This window comes from Tamandua tetradactyla, chromosome 17, assembly GCF_023851605.1.
Source record: "Tamandua tetradactyla isolate mTamTet1 chromosome 17, mTamTet1.pri, whole genome shotgun sequence".
Lineage (NCBI taxonomy): Eukaryota > Metazoa > Chordata > Mammalia > Pilosa > Myrmecophagidae > Tamandua > Tamandua tetradactyla.
Genome location: NC_135343.1, coordinates 75,783,285 through 75,798,177, shown reverse-complemented (window position 1 = coordinate 75,798,177; position 14,893 = coordinate 75,783,285). Strand labels below are relative to the sequence as shown.

Below are 14,893 nucleotides of genomic sequence, written 5' to 3'. Positions count from 1 at the left end.
AAGGAAACTGAGATCCATGAAAGTGAAATAAGTTACCCAAAGTTGCAAAGTGTGGCAGATTTTATTTTCCAAAAACAGCTACAGCAATATTTCACACCCCAAATGTTCTTTTTCTTTCTAAAAAGCCTTTATTTTGGAAGAGTTTCAGATTTACAGAAAAAGTGTGAAGACAGTACAGAATGCTCACGCTCCCCACACCTAGTTACATTAGTATGCTACCTTTGTCACAATTAAGAAGCCAGTAGTGCATATTTTTATTAACTAGCATCTCTACTTTATTCAGGTTTCTTTAGTTGTTATCCAATATCTTCTAACTTTTCCTGGATCCCATCTAGAACTACAGTATACTTAATCATGTGTCTGCTCAAGCTTCTCTTGACTGTGACAATTAATAAGGCTTTCTGTTCTTTTTCTTTTTGGATCAAGGAAATTGAAAAGCTGAGATGGGGCCCCGGGTGTGTTTTTCCCCAGAGAGAGAGCTCTTAACCACTTTCCTAAACAATCTTAAACAATTTCCTGTAACCCAAACTACTTGCTTATCCTTAGAATTTTAAAAAGGTCTATGTGTTGGTCAGTGCAGTGGGCCTGAATTGGCAGACCAATCACATTTGGAACATAGATTCGAACATAATGTGTACTTTTTTCAGGTAACTACTACATATTACATTCAAAAGAATTTATAATGAGCTGTCGTGTATAAGATCATATGACTCCAAAACATAATATAATCCCAAAATATAAATAATAGCATTCTCAGTGATAGGATTAAGCAGACTGCATAATTAACTTCCTTTTAGGTAGTCATAAGAGCTTTCAGAAACTATTATGGAAAAACAGAAACTAGAGAATTTTTTTAATATTCAAATAATTCCTATTTATTTTCATTAATGGCAGGCATGCTTATAAAATAGTATTAGATTTACTATACGTACTTTAGGATTAAATTGTTGCCAGTGCTAATTATAACATGCCTGGAAAAAATTCAACTCATACTGATTACAATTTTACCTATAAAAAACTAAAATAAATAAATAATTAATTAATCTATAAAGGAAAAATCTAAACCACAGAAACAGTCCTTAGTTTAGAATAAGGACATGTAGATAACTGCCAAATGCAATCCCTGTTTAGATGTGTCTTAGTGAAACGCAGTAATTACAAAATGCCAAAATGAATTTCTAAGTGTTTCAAGATGAAAGAATCCTTACATAATTTCCAAGGATTATAATTACTTTCTTGGCCCCCAAACTTGGGATTGGGACCTGAGGGGCAATGTTATAGAAGATCACCCATAACCTGTGGAGTCTGAGTTGAACTAAGTGACTAGGGAGTCTCTGCACTTGCTGAATGAAGTTTCTGATACCAGTGGAATTGTAGAAGTTTATTGATATCCTATGCAGGACAATACACATAGGCTTTGGGGCAAAGAAATAATTTCAAAACGGACACCAGAAAAATGTCCAGTAATAAGAAAAATGTATCTTATATATTAACATTCCTTTTAATCTTACCTTTTCTTTCCAATAATTAGACAATAACCTATATTGTCTCTGTTTTTTTTAATCCCTTACCGACACTCCTTCTTGCATTCTCTCTCATTTCTCACTTAAACTCTAAATGGAAAGAAAGGGGTGCGAGGGTAGTTCAGTGGTAGAATTCTCGCCTGCCATACAGGAGACCTGTAATTACTGACCTGAGTGCATGAGAAAGATATACTCCAAGATGTCAAAAAGCTAATTCCTAATTTTATGATGCTAATTTAGCACCCAATGGAAAAATTAATTTCTATTACGTAGTCTAGAGATGGAAACTAAAAAGACAAGAACCTAATACTAAACTTCAAATCCAATGTAGAGGATAGAAAATAACTCTGAAAGTCAAAATATACCTAAAGTCATAAATGTTCTCAAAGATCTATTAGGCACAGGACTGACCAACTGATTCCTTAAACTTCAAAGAACAAGATGGGTGTTTAACGAACAACAAAAACTGGGAATACAATATTATTTCATACTGTCTGTCAAATAAGTATTTAAAACAAGTAGCTCATGGGCCCAAAATGAAATGGAACTACAATATTTAGGTACAAATTTTTAAGCTGTCACTTCTATAACTGAAGTTAAAAAAAAAGAGAGACACCTGGAATCAACATTCAGTCCACCAGGATGGTAACCTAAGAAGCTCCAGGACGCCATTTCCCAGAATCTTTGAACAACTAGTAAAAACTGGCAGAGCCATCTTCCTGAAACTCCGGAAAATTTTAAAAGGGCTACAGTAACTGGGTAAGTGCTAAATCAAGAAAATGGCAATGTGAAAAACAGTAGGGGATGCTCAACAAGCCCTTGCTGGCCCCTTACCCAACCAGCTCCATAGCAGCGTGGGGCAACCCTGAGCTCCACAGGCGCCTGACCTGTTCAGGAGGGATCAGAAGAGCCACTGTAGGTATACCGTGATGACTACTGTCAGTGGCACTCTATGGGCAGACTAAAAGATTGAACGAGAAAATTCATCTCTGGCTCACCCTCCCAGAGCATGCCCTGCAGTCAGAAGCAGCCAGCAAACAGTTAAAGCAATTTAAGAAACAAGTCCAAGGGGTCTGGATTTACACCATACAACAGAGCACTCTGGAAGGGGAGAAAGTCTGTTTCATAGAGATGAGAGGGGACATTCAATTGCTGTAAACAGGGGAACCCCTAAAGCCACTAGTAAACACAAAGCCAGGCAGGCTCAGAGAAGAAGGAATCTGCACTTCATCTTCACCTAAGGCTGATATTTTTGACAAGGAGGCTATCAAGGAGAACACCAGTCAATGCAGAGCCAATTTATGGAAGCTGTGAAAGATGTTTTTTGCACTGGTTGGTTGGTTTTCATTAGCTCCTGGCACTCAAGGAAATCTCTGCCCTATTACGAGGTGGTTACAAATTCAGGAACTGCATCAAAGAGTTAAAATATTAACTCTTCATTAAAATCAAAATATTATATTTTAAAGAGTGCAACAAAAGATTGCTAAGACAAAGAAACTGGAAACGATGGGCCACCCAATAGAACAAGGTAAAAATCCAAAAGCCATCTAAAAAGAGGACCAGAGTTTGAACATAACCAGACAAAGACTTTAAAACAATGAACTCAGCACACTCAAGGAGATAAAGGGAAAAAACATGGAGTAACAAATAAAGGATATCAGGAAAATGATAAATAAACAATATGAGAATCTCAAGCTGGAGAAAGAAAGTTTTAAAAGGAACAAACAGAAAACTGGAATTTAGACCACTATAAGTGAAATGAAAACTTGCCTCAAGGGTTTGGAGCTGGCAGAACAAAGAAATCAGTGAATCTGCAGATAAGACAATTGAAATTATTCAGGCTGAGGAGCAGAAAGTAAAAAGGATGAAAAAAAGTGAACAAAATATAAGGGACCTGGAGGTCACCATCAAGCATAACAATATATGCATTCTCCAGAAGGAGAAAAAAGAGGGAGGCAGAACAAATATTAAAGGAAAAAATGGCAGAAAACTCCCAAATTTAAATAAAGACATGAAAGTGCACATTCAAGAAGCCAGTGAGGCTCTCTGCTCCTCCTCTCTAGACAGACAGCCTCATATATTCATGCAGTGTCAGCCACATCTCTGAGGCATGATGATGAAGGTCAAATTTGGCTGTATTGGGCATCTGGTTGCCAGGGCTGCTGTAAACTCTGGAAAAGTACAGGGTGTTGCCATCAATGGCCACTTCATTGACCTTAACTAGATGGTCTACATGTTCCAGTATGATTCCATCCATGGCAAGTTCAAAGACACCACATTGTTGAGAAGGGAAGCTTGTCATCAATGGGAATCCCATTACTATATTCCAGGAATGAGATCCCACTAACATCAAATAGGGTAATGTTGGTGCTGAATATGTTGTGGAGTCCACTGTTGTCTTCACAACCATGGAGAAGGCTGGGGATCACCTGAAGGGTGGTGCCAAAAGAGCCATCATCTCTGCCCCTTTGACTGATGCCCCATGTTTGTAATGGACGTGAACCATGAGAAGTATGACAACTTCCTCAAGATCATCAGCAATGCTTCCTGCACAGCCAGCTACCTGGCCTCCCTGGCCAAAGTCATCCATGACAACTTTGGCATCATGGAGGGACCCATGACCACTGTCCACACCATCACTGCCACCCCGAAGACTGTGGATGGCCCCTCCAGGAAAATGTGGTGTGATGGCAATGGGGCTGCCCAAAATATCATCCCTGCATCTACCAGCGCTGCCAATGTGCTGGGCAAGGTTACCCTGGACCTGAATGGGAAGCTGGCATGGCCTTCCGCATCCCCACCCCCAACGTGTCCATTGTGGATCTGACCTGCCAACTGGAGAAAGTGGTCAAGAACAATGACATCAAGAAGGTGGTGAAGCAGGTATCAAAGGGGCCCCTAAAGGGCATCCTGCGCCACACTGAGGACCAGGCTATCTCCTGCAACAGTGACACCCACTCTTTCACCTTTGATTCTGGGGCTGGCATTGCCCTCAATGACCACTTCATTAAGCTCATGTCCTGGTATGACAATGAATTTGGCTACAGCAATAGGGCAGTGGATCGTATGGTCTATATGGCCTCCAAGGAGTAACAGTCTCTGGATCACCAGCCCCAGTGAAAGCAAGGGAAGAAGAGAGAAACTGTCAGGGGCTGGGGAGCCCTGGCCCCGACTCTATCACCCAACCCTGAGAATCGCTCATCCTTCACAGCTTCCATACCAGACGCCCTGGAGAAGGTGAGGGGCTAAGAACCCTACTTTGTCATGTACCATCAAAAAAGTATACGTAGAAAAAAAAAAAAAAGGCAATGAACCTAAAACAGCATAAACTCGAAAAGAATCACACCCAAAAAATGGTAATTAAACTATCGAATGGCCAAGGATAAGACAGTTCTGAAGGGAGCAAAAGAAAAGAGCATGTTTTATACAAGCAAGTCCCAAAAAGATTAAATGTTGATTTCTCATCAGAAACCACAGAGTCAAGAAAGCAGTGAGACAAAAATATTTAAAATTATGAAAGACAATAATTGCCAATGAAGAATTTTTATCTGATGAGACTATTTTTCAAAAATGAAGGAGAGATTAAAACATTCCAGTTTAACAGAAGCAGAGTAGTTTGCCACCATTAGACTTGCTGAAAAGCAATGCTAAAGAGAACTCTTCAGACTGAAAGGAAAGGACACTAGACAGTGGGTTGAAACAGTATAAAGAAATAAAGACCTCGGTAAAGGTAACCATATAGGTAATTATGAATGCCAGTACTACTGTATTTTATTCTGTGGTATGTAACTCCACTTTTTACTTAGCACAAGTTGTAAAATGCAAAAACAAACTAATGATAAATCCATGATTTTGTACATACAGTGTATAAAGATATAACTTGTAACACATACAGCAAAAAGGTAGGGGGATGGAGAGGTATACGAAAAATGCACATGTACACTTACTGAAGTAAAGCTGTTAACAAATCAAATGTGATACAGATTCAGTAGGTTAAATTTAAGCACCAAAATGAAAACACATGAAATACATACACACAGAAAGCATAAGAAGGGAGTCAAAATTACACAATACAAAAAATCAAATAAATATGAAAGTAGACATTAACAGCAATCCCACTTTCAGGTATATATGCCCCAAAGAACTGAAAACAGGAACTCCAACAGATGTTTACACACCAATGTTCATAGAAGCATTATTTACAATTGCCAAAAGATGGAAGCAACCCAAGTTTCCATACTGAATGGATAAACAAAACGTTGTATAAACATTCAATGGCACATTCAAAGTTCTCATACATACAATGTATATGATACAAGCTCTGATACATGTATCCCGATACAAGGATGAACCTCGGAGACATCAAGCTGAGTAAAATAAGTCAGACTCAAAAAAACAAATATTGCATGATCTCACCAATATTAAATAATTAGAATAAGCAAATTCACAGAGTCAGAAATAAAATATAGTTTAAAAGGGGAAAGGATGGTGGTAGGGATGGGAAGTTAATGTTTAATTGGTACAAGAGTTTCTACTTGGAATGTCAGAAAAATTTTGGTAATGGATGGTGGTGATGGTAATATACCAATGTGAATAGACTTATCACTGAATTAGATATCTGAATGTGGTTAAAAAGGTAAATTTTAGATACGACATTATTAGAACAAAATTGTAATAGGAAACAACCCTGGGACTGTACAACACAAACAGGGAGTACTGTTTGTGGACAACAGTTAATAGTGTAATTATAAAAATATTGTTCCATCAATTGTAACAAAGTCACCACACTAAAGCAAAGTATTAATAATGGAGAAAACTGGCAGCGCAGAGTAATATTTTGGAATTCTATATTTTCTGTACGGATTTTTCTTAAACCTATAACTTCTAATTTTAAAAAATACAATTGTAAAAATATTAAAAAATGTGTACAAAAGTTTTCTGAGCTAGCTTGATACAGACAATGAAGTACAGTATCAGAGAAATGGCAACATGCAAACAAATATTATCTTAACCTACCCAATATCATTTTACATAAGCTGGTTCTGGTTCTATCAATTACTTGTGGCTTTGGGTAAATTATCAATCTCTCTCAGTCTCAGATTCTATATTAGTAAAATAGTAATAAAACTACTACCTATATCATGATTATTGTGGGAATTAAATGGCTTAAGGTAAACAGTTCAGGGAGACTCTAGTAACAGAGATTTAAAGCTTCTAGTATTGTCTCCGAACTGACACATAAGCTACTTCAAGTGGTATCCATGACTTACACAAGCTGTGAATCCTTCTTAAGTGCCAGGACAATGCTAAATACTTAGTGGATATTCCATATTTATAGACTGGAGACTAATGATTTATATGGAATCTAGAATCTTGAAGCTGAAGGAGGTTTTAAAAGTCCTCTGGAAAATTTTCACTTACTTCAACAATAAGACTCATGGGGATTTCCAAATTCCTGCTTGAACTCTCCAGGGACAGAAGTCTGTATCATCTTTACAAGGCACACAGGAATAGTTCTAATTATTAGAATGTTCCCTTCGCAGATTTCTAAATGATATTTCATCATACTGATTACTGCCTCTCCTAAGCCTCTATTTGAAATGCTGTATTCACTAGAGGGCATCATATATTAGGAAAACTTGTACCAGAAAGAAGCATTAAAAAAATCATGTAAAATTTGTTCTGACTACTAGAGAAATACTGACTACTATAACTCCAATTATATTTAACATATAATTCTTAAATTACCCTGTTCAAACTTGCATTAAAATGTTCAGAAGGAGGGTGCACAGGTGGTTTAGTGGTAGAATGCTCACCTTTCATGCAGGACACCCAGGTTCAATTTCCAGATCATGCACCCCCCCAAAAAAGAAAACATGTTCAGAAGGAATTAAAAGGAAGATTCTCAAAGTCATAATATTTATATGTCCTGGTTATGGAATAACCCAGATTTTCATAAAGTTCAGGCTCTTTCCAACATATGGAAATACCATATATGAAAACACCAAACATGCAAATACCATATATGGCTATACCATATAGCCTCCCAATAATTTTTCATAACTTTAACAATTATGTTTATAAAAGAAAAGCAGACAAAGCTAGATACATTTATTACTGATACATACAACCAAATCCCAAGTTCCCTATCCAAAAAAGGACCCAGTGTCAAAAAGAAAACTGTCAACTTCTCTAAGAAGAGCATGGAAAATCCAAGCTTGGACTGAGTGTAATTAATTATTTAAATGATTGAAAGCCATATCATTTTTCAGCATTCAATATTATCAAGGTAAGGGTACAAATGAAAGGGTTCACCAGACTCCAGGAGGGTCCAGGAGAATGATCCCTAAATATCCACTGACTCCCATTCACTCTAATATACATTCTCACTTACAGAGAAAAATCTGTACTTCCAAGAAAAAATATGCAGTTTTATAGCACACCCTTCCTTATCCAATTCCAATTCTGTGGGAGATATTTTACAACTCTGTAAGTTGTACGTAACTGACAGACATAAAAATTTTGTCCCGTCCGGGAGGGAGGCCAACTGACTTTTCTCCCCTTTCTTTTCCCTCCACCCAAGAACCAGTTTTGCTTTCATTTGCAATTCATTTCAACAGTTCTCAAGATTTTACCTTTTTCTGAAAATTATATTTTAACACATTAGTCAACTTCAGATTATTGATAAGACTTTGCTCAGTACTTTGGTATCTCCAAACAAGGAATATGAATTGAACTGGAAAGATCTGTATTTCCAACATAAGTTAATAAACAGGCCCTCTGCTTTTGACAAATCAATCCCAAGTTAATTTCATTGGCATGACTTAAGTTCTCAGTCCTAGAAGAAGGGGTAAAAACAGGTTTTTGAACCTACAAAATGGATATAGAGACTGCAGACAATGAAGACACAAATGTAGCAACCACCCAGCCTGCTGCCCACACATACTCACTCTACAGTGAATGATGCCCTTCGAATAGTTAGTGAAAACAATTAAAGAAAATAATCACTCCAACAACAGAGTTAACGTTGGAAAAACTGGCTGATGTGTACAACATTTATTTCAAAGAAAGAAAGTAATTAACAAGTGAAAAAAATGTTTAAGGCTCAATCTAGGCAAATCTTTCTTTTTCACAAGACAATAATGATAAGCAAAGGCTTAGAACTAAGTGTAATTGCCAATTGCAACCACTGAAAGAGTAAATGAAGTCTGAAAGTCCATTTCCTTTTTCTCTCCTTTTTCATAAAGGCTTCCTTTATATTAGTGAGCATGAAAGCACTAAGTCCAAAAATTTTAACCATTTTGAACATTTCTTCTGTTCTTAATACTGGGACTACTTACATAAACTTTTTACCAGTTTAACAACTGACTCCAGTTTTTAGAAAAATTTTCAAAGATTCAAAAGAAAGATACTAAAATTCACTTATCTAAATAAATTGTTTTTAATATAAAAAACTTGAGACAGGCAATTTAAAAGTAATCTATTCAACTAAAAAATATTGGTTGAGGGACTTATGTAGTAAGCACTATTCTAGGTTTTGGGGATACATCAATGAACAAATAGAGTAAAATAATACAGCATTTTGGAAGATGACAAGTTCTATGAACAATAAACAAAGAAAATCCTATAGTATGGTGATTGGTAATATGCTCTATAAAGAAAAATAAAGCAGGATAGAAAGAGTATGCTCCTAAATTAAAAGAGAGGCTTCCAAGTTTTTAAAACCCATAAAACATAAAAAATAAAATCCATATAAAACACAGAAGAGAACATTTTTAAGGGTTATTCTGATTGCAATGAGCAGGCAGAGAGGGGACTACACTGAAGGAGGCAGCCATCTTGTCTTCTCCAGCCCTACCCCTTAAACTGAGGTTTCTAAGGCAGTTTCAAGGAAATCCAAAAGCTTTGAGAGCATTGAGGGACAACTACTCAACTAAAGAAGTGTGTGTGTGTGTAAAACATATGAAGAACATATATATATGTAAATTAAAATTCCTCCTTAAATTCCCATTTTCCTTTAAGAAACAGAAAAAGGCAAGTCCTTAAGAAATTTAGCATCTATAGTCCTCATAAAGAAAGAACCTTTATGAAAAGGAGATGAAGAGAGTGGTTTTCTCCTTTATTCATCAACATACCTTTCATCAATAAGATTAAACACTCCTATCCACTTTCAAATATATTTCTCCACTTTGATTCTGAAATGAATAGCAAAACATAAATTATAAACAAGAACAATTAATTTTTGCTGCCTCTGTGAGCAAACACCTCAGTACATTTTAAAACAGACGAGTTTTAAAGAAGCGCTATTGGCATTACAAGAAAAATATAGGTAGCCAAAAGGAAAGCCCAGTTCAACAAAATGTGAGCTTCCTTAAGTAAAATACGGCATCTCAATACAACCTAAATAAATAGGTTAACATTTGAAAAGAAATAAAGCTCATTTTTTGATCAGTGTCTCCTAGAGATCTACAATGAGCATATCTCATTGTCCTGAATTCATTCAACTTCTTAAAATCTAGCAAAATAAATGAAATCATAAAAAGTTTACTGAATAATATAAAATTGCTATTATTTGACCACCTTTAACTTACAAAATGACTATTTCATTTGACACAAACTAAAATACTGACAGAGGTTCTCAGTAAGCAAACCTAACTCAAAAATATGCCTTGGCTTTATAGGATTGTAGCAATGATTTTGTCTCATTTTTTTTTTTTTTTTTTTTTTTTAAGGAAAGACAGAGAGAAGGAAGGAAGGAAGAAAGGGAAACATCTTCAAACATTTTCTTGTTTTATTGTATTCTGTTTCTCCGTTTTTGTTACATGGGCTGGGGCCGGGAATCGAACCGAGGTCCTCCGGCATAGCAGGCAAGCACTTTGCCCGCTGAGCCACCGCGGCCCGCCCTCATTTTTAACATTAACACTAACTTGAGATGATTTTGAAACTGCTATAACAATTACTGAATTAACTACAGTTTCCTTATTTGATTAAACAATTTTTTTTTGAAAAATCTGAAGACAGATAGCAAATGGCCTATGTTTTTCAAGTATCCACAGGCCATAAGCAAAACCTGACTGATGTTAAGCCATAGTGGAAACAACTGTCTTTACAGGGCACATTTTCTAACTACAACGCTGAGGCAGACTGAATTATGAATCCCAACATGCTCCTCGTCTTCCCAGGACTGATCTAATCCAGTCTGAACAGGACCTCGTGAAGAGGTTATTTTCAACCAAGGTGTGGCCCAACTGAACGAGGGGGGTCTTCATCCGAATTACCTGAGGCCTTACGGGAAGAGGAAGGTGAAGACATCACCATGTGACAGCAAAGCCAAGGAACCCCAAGAAGTGCCACAAGCCAGCACCAGAAAAATGCCAGTCTATCAGGAGAAAGCAAGCTTTGCCAACATCTAAATTCTGAACTTTTTAGCTTCACAACCATGAACCAATAAATTCCTGTTGTTTAAGCCAACCCGCTGTGTGGTATTTGTGATAGCAGCTCAGGCAAAATATGACAAACACAATTAATCTAAGAATTAATAATAAATTCAAAAAAACAAAGAGCCCCAATGATTTGGAATGTTTAAACTCTCCAAAATAATTGCTGAATTAATGAACAAATTAAGGACAGATAAGACTTGTGGTTCTCAAACTTTACTGTGTACCCAGATTAGCTGAGGGGCTTGTTAAAAATATAAAGCTCAGGCCCTAAATCAGAAATTCTCATATAGGTCTAAAGTGGAATGATAGCATGTGTATTTTTAGTAAGCCCTCCCTCTAGTTGAGACTGATGCTCACCAGAATTCAGAACCAATGCAACAGATAACTTGGAAAAAATACAAGAACAATACTTATCAAAAGTGATGGAATCCATCCAAAGCTAAATATAGATGGTAAATATACTGTCCAAAATAATCTTAATGTTTAAATAAACAGAATGTACATATACTAAGCAACAAATTAAGATTTTAAAATAAAACAAAGGTAGTAAGGAAAACAGAAATACAGATAAAGTAAAAATGCATAAATTTTCAGAAAATGGAAAAAAACAGAATTTTAAAGTACTTCCGGTTCTCTGTGGAAAACAAAGCCCTGAAAATTCTAACCAAAAAGAAAAAAAACGAGAAGTAGATGAAAGTAGACTTGGATAGGAATTAAACTTCTTGTACATACTTTTAAAAATAAGGTCAGGAAAATAATAAATTTAGCAGCAAACTGAAAACTACAATTTTGCCAGATAGCCTTCATTGTAAAATAAAAAACTAGGTGGGCTTTACCTCTAAATTTCGGGAATTTTCCCATGATAGGAGCATCTTTTGTCATTCGCAATGGGCCCTCCTAACAAAGCACACCTGATAGTTTATGCTGAGATGACCTAGGGTGGGACTGACCACCGAAAGGCCATGCCAAAAAAAGATGTGAGGGTTGGGGCTGTGAGCCAAGTCATATCAGCCAAACTACCGGTCTCCAGAAGGAGAGGGAGCCAGAGATTAAATTAAGCCATGCAAGCACTAACTCAGTCTGCTGTACCTACGGAATGAAACCCCAATAAAAACTCCTGGTACTGAAGTTCAGGTGTTTTATCTGATTGTAAGGGACATCAATGTCGTGACCCCATGGGGAGCAGATATGGAAGCACAGCATTTGAGATCCTCCCAGACCTCGCTGGATGTGTCTCTTCTCTTGGTTGGCCCTGATTTGTGTGTTTTTAGCTACAATAAAATGCTAATCATTAAGCACAGCACTTTTTCTGAACTGTAGGTTTTTTTATCAAATTTTCAAACCTGAAGAGATAGTGGGTACGCCCAAATATCTAGTATGAGTGATCCAGGGGCCCCAAATTGTGGCTAGTTTCTGAAGTGAGGACAGGCTCAAAGGGGCTTGTGCCCTTAACCTGTGAACGTGGACTAACTCCAGGTACTAAGAGTCAGAATTGCACCGCAATTGGGGTCAGAAGCTATTATAAGTCTAAAAGGCATCCCGTACATGGCTAAGTCTTCAAAATTATAATAAATTATTTAGCAATGAAAATAATCACAAAAGGTCTACATATAGTATTAGTTATAATCTATTACTTGTTTAATAAAAACAGAACTTGTATAGTAGGGGGAAGTTTTGACAAAATGCTATAAACTTCAAATTCTTTCAGCTGAAGAAGACCCCTTTATCAGACTTTCAAACCAATTAATAAGCACCCAGTAACTATTACACAGCTTTACTAGTAAAGCTAAATATATAAACTTTATTCTTCACTCAAAAGCAAAACACAAAAGAACCTCTGATTCAAGTGATTCTGAATTATTCACTTTTCAGATTAAAAAAAATTCAGAGTTTTTGGCCACCAATTTTACAAATACATACTAATGAGGTTAATTTTTAGTATTTACTTTAATGTCACTTAGTAGAGTGTTAAGTTTACTTATTCAATGGTGACAACCAATAAATTATTGCAGTTAGCCAAGAGCCAAATATTAGTAGCAATAACTAATATAAGGGTAAATACAATGAAATTGTCTTTGCTTAATAAAGGGGAAGCAACTCTCTCCATTCCCCTTAGAGTAGTGTGGTAGTTTGAAACTGTCTGTACCCCAGAAAAAAATATGTTCTTGAAGGGAATCCATTCCTGTGGGCATGGACTCATTTGAAGTAGGATATTTTGATGAGGCTACTTCAGTTAATGTGTGACCCTTCTCTTTCAGAATGGATCTCAACCCCTCTTGCTGGAGTCCTTCAATAAACAGGATGAATAGAGAGAGGGTAAGAAAGCCATGGAAGCAAAAAGCTGAAAGCAACAAAACCTAGAAGCTGCAAGAGAGCCAGCAGATGCCGCCATGTCCCTTGCCATGTGACAGAGGACACTAGGATCACTGGCAGCCAGTCTTCAAGAAAAAAAGCATCATTTTGATGATGTCTTCATTTGGACATTTTCATGGGCTTAAGAACTGTAAGCATGTAAGTTTTAAAAATTACCATTGTTAAAAGCCAACCCATTTTATGGATCTGCTTTAAGCAGCCTAGGAAACTAAAACAGGCAAGTATTTGTTTCCTATGGCTGCTGTCACAAATTACCTGTTGGCTTACAAAACGGAAATTTATTCTCTCCTAATTCTGAGACCAGCATCACTGGGCAGAAATCAAGATGTCAGCAAGACTGCATGCCCTAAAGATGGGTCTGGGGAAAATCTATTCCTTGCCTCTTACAGCTTCTGGTGGCTGCCAGCTTTCCTTGGTTTGCAGCCACATCACTCCAATCTCTGCCTCCATGGTCACAATGCCTCCTCCTCTTATACACATGTGAAATTTCCCTCTGCCTCCCTCTTATAGAGACATATGTGGTTATATTTAGGGTTCTATCCAGATAATTCAGGATAATCCCCCCAATTCAAGATTCTTGACTCACTCATATCTGCAAAGACCCTTTTTTTGCCATTCAAGGTAACATTCACAGCTTCCAGGGATTACGGTAACAATATCTTTTGCTGTTCAGCCTACCATTGTTTAATAAAGACAGAATTATTAAACAATTGGTCAAGCATTAGATAACCCCAGTTCTCAGATTTTATAACTCAAGATCATAGGCCATTGGCCCTTGCAAATGAACACCACAGCTCTGAAATTAACTCTAGTATCTCCAACACAGTGTTCACGGGACAAAGCTTTGTCTACTATACAGTATAAAATATGTGCAATTCTGCTTAGACTTTGTAGATCTCTTGGCAGGCATGTAGCTGGTAAGCATCCTCAATAATAATTCATATTTTGTCTCTTCTATATTGTTATAGAGGGGTCTTTCTGTTGGCAAGATTTTATTTCCCAAACACACTTTATAAATAGACTACAAGAAGTGTAACAAATAAGGTATCAGTGGCTGAGAGAGTTCAAATAGAGTCAAGAGGCTATACAGGAGATCACTTTGACGCAAGCTTCAGTTAGACATTGCTACCTATCATAACTTGCCAAACTCCAACCAAATCATTCCTGCCAATCCTTGAAAACACCTAGGGCATTATATAAAATTCTACAAAGTTTCTGTGCACTAGGGTAAGTTTCCAAAACCTACAACCTCCAGATAGGTCCCTGGACCAGGTAAGTCCTGAAATGCAGAGAGGCCGGCCTTTCCAGAACATCAACCATTTCCATCCCCCATCCCATATTATCGACAGCCGCTTTCAACATGAAAAAGTTAGAATGGGCATAGCCCAAATACCTCTAAAGAGTGGGAGAAAGATCAAAGGTGATGGTGGAGTTATACAGAGAAGGCCGGGTTTAACAAATGAGTATGAATGCTGACTCATTACACTGATATTGCTTTTAGCCTCCAGTGCCTGAGAGCAACTAGAAACAAAAACCTAAAATTGTGGAACTGTAACC

The 14,893-nt window shown here is 37.0% G+C and overlaps 1 protein-coding gene and 1 pseudogene across 6 annotated transcripts in view; one reads left to right on the top strand and one right to left on the bottom strand.

The window, feature by feature from the left end:
- LCLAT1 (lysocardiolipin acyltransferase 1) overlaps positions 1 to 14,893 on the bottom strand; it is a 259,010-nt gene that overhangs the window by 226,724 nt on the left and 17,393 nt on the right. The window lies entirely within an intron of this gene.
- Positions 3,637 to 4,616, top strand: LOC143661408 (glyceraldehyde-3-phosphate dehydrogenase pseudogene; annotated as a pseudogene).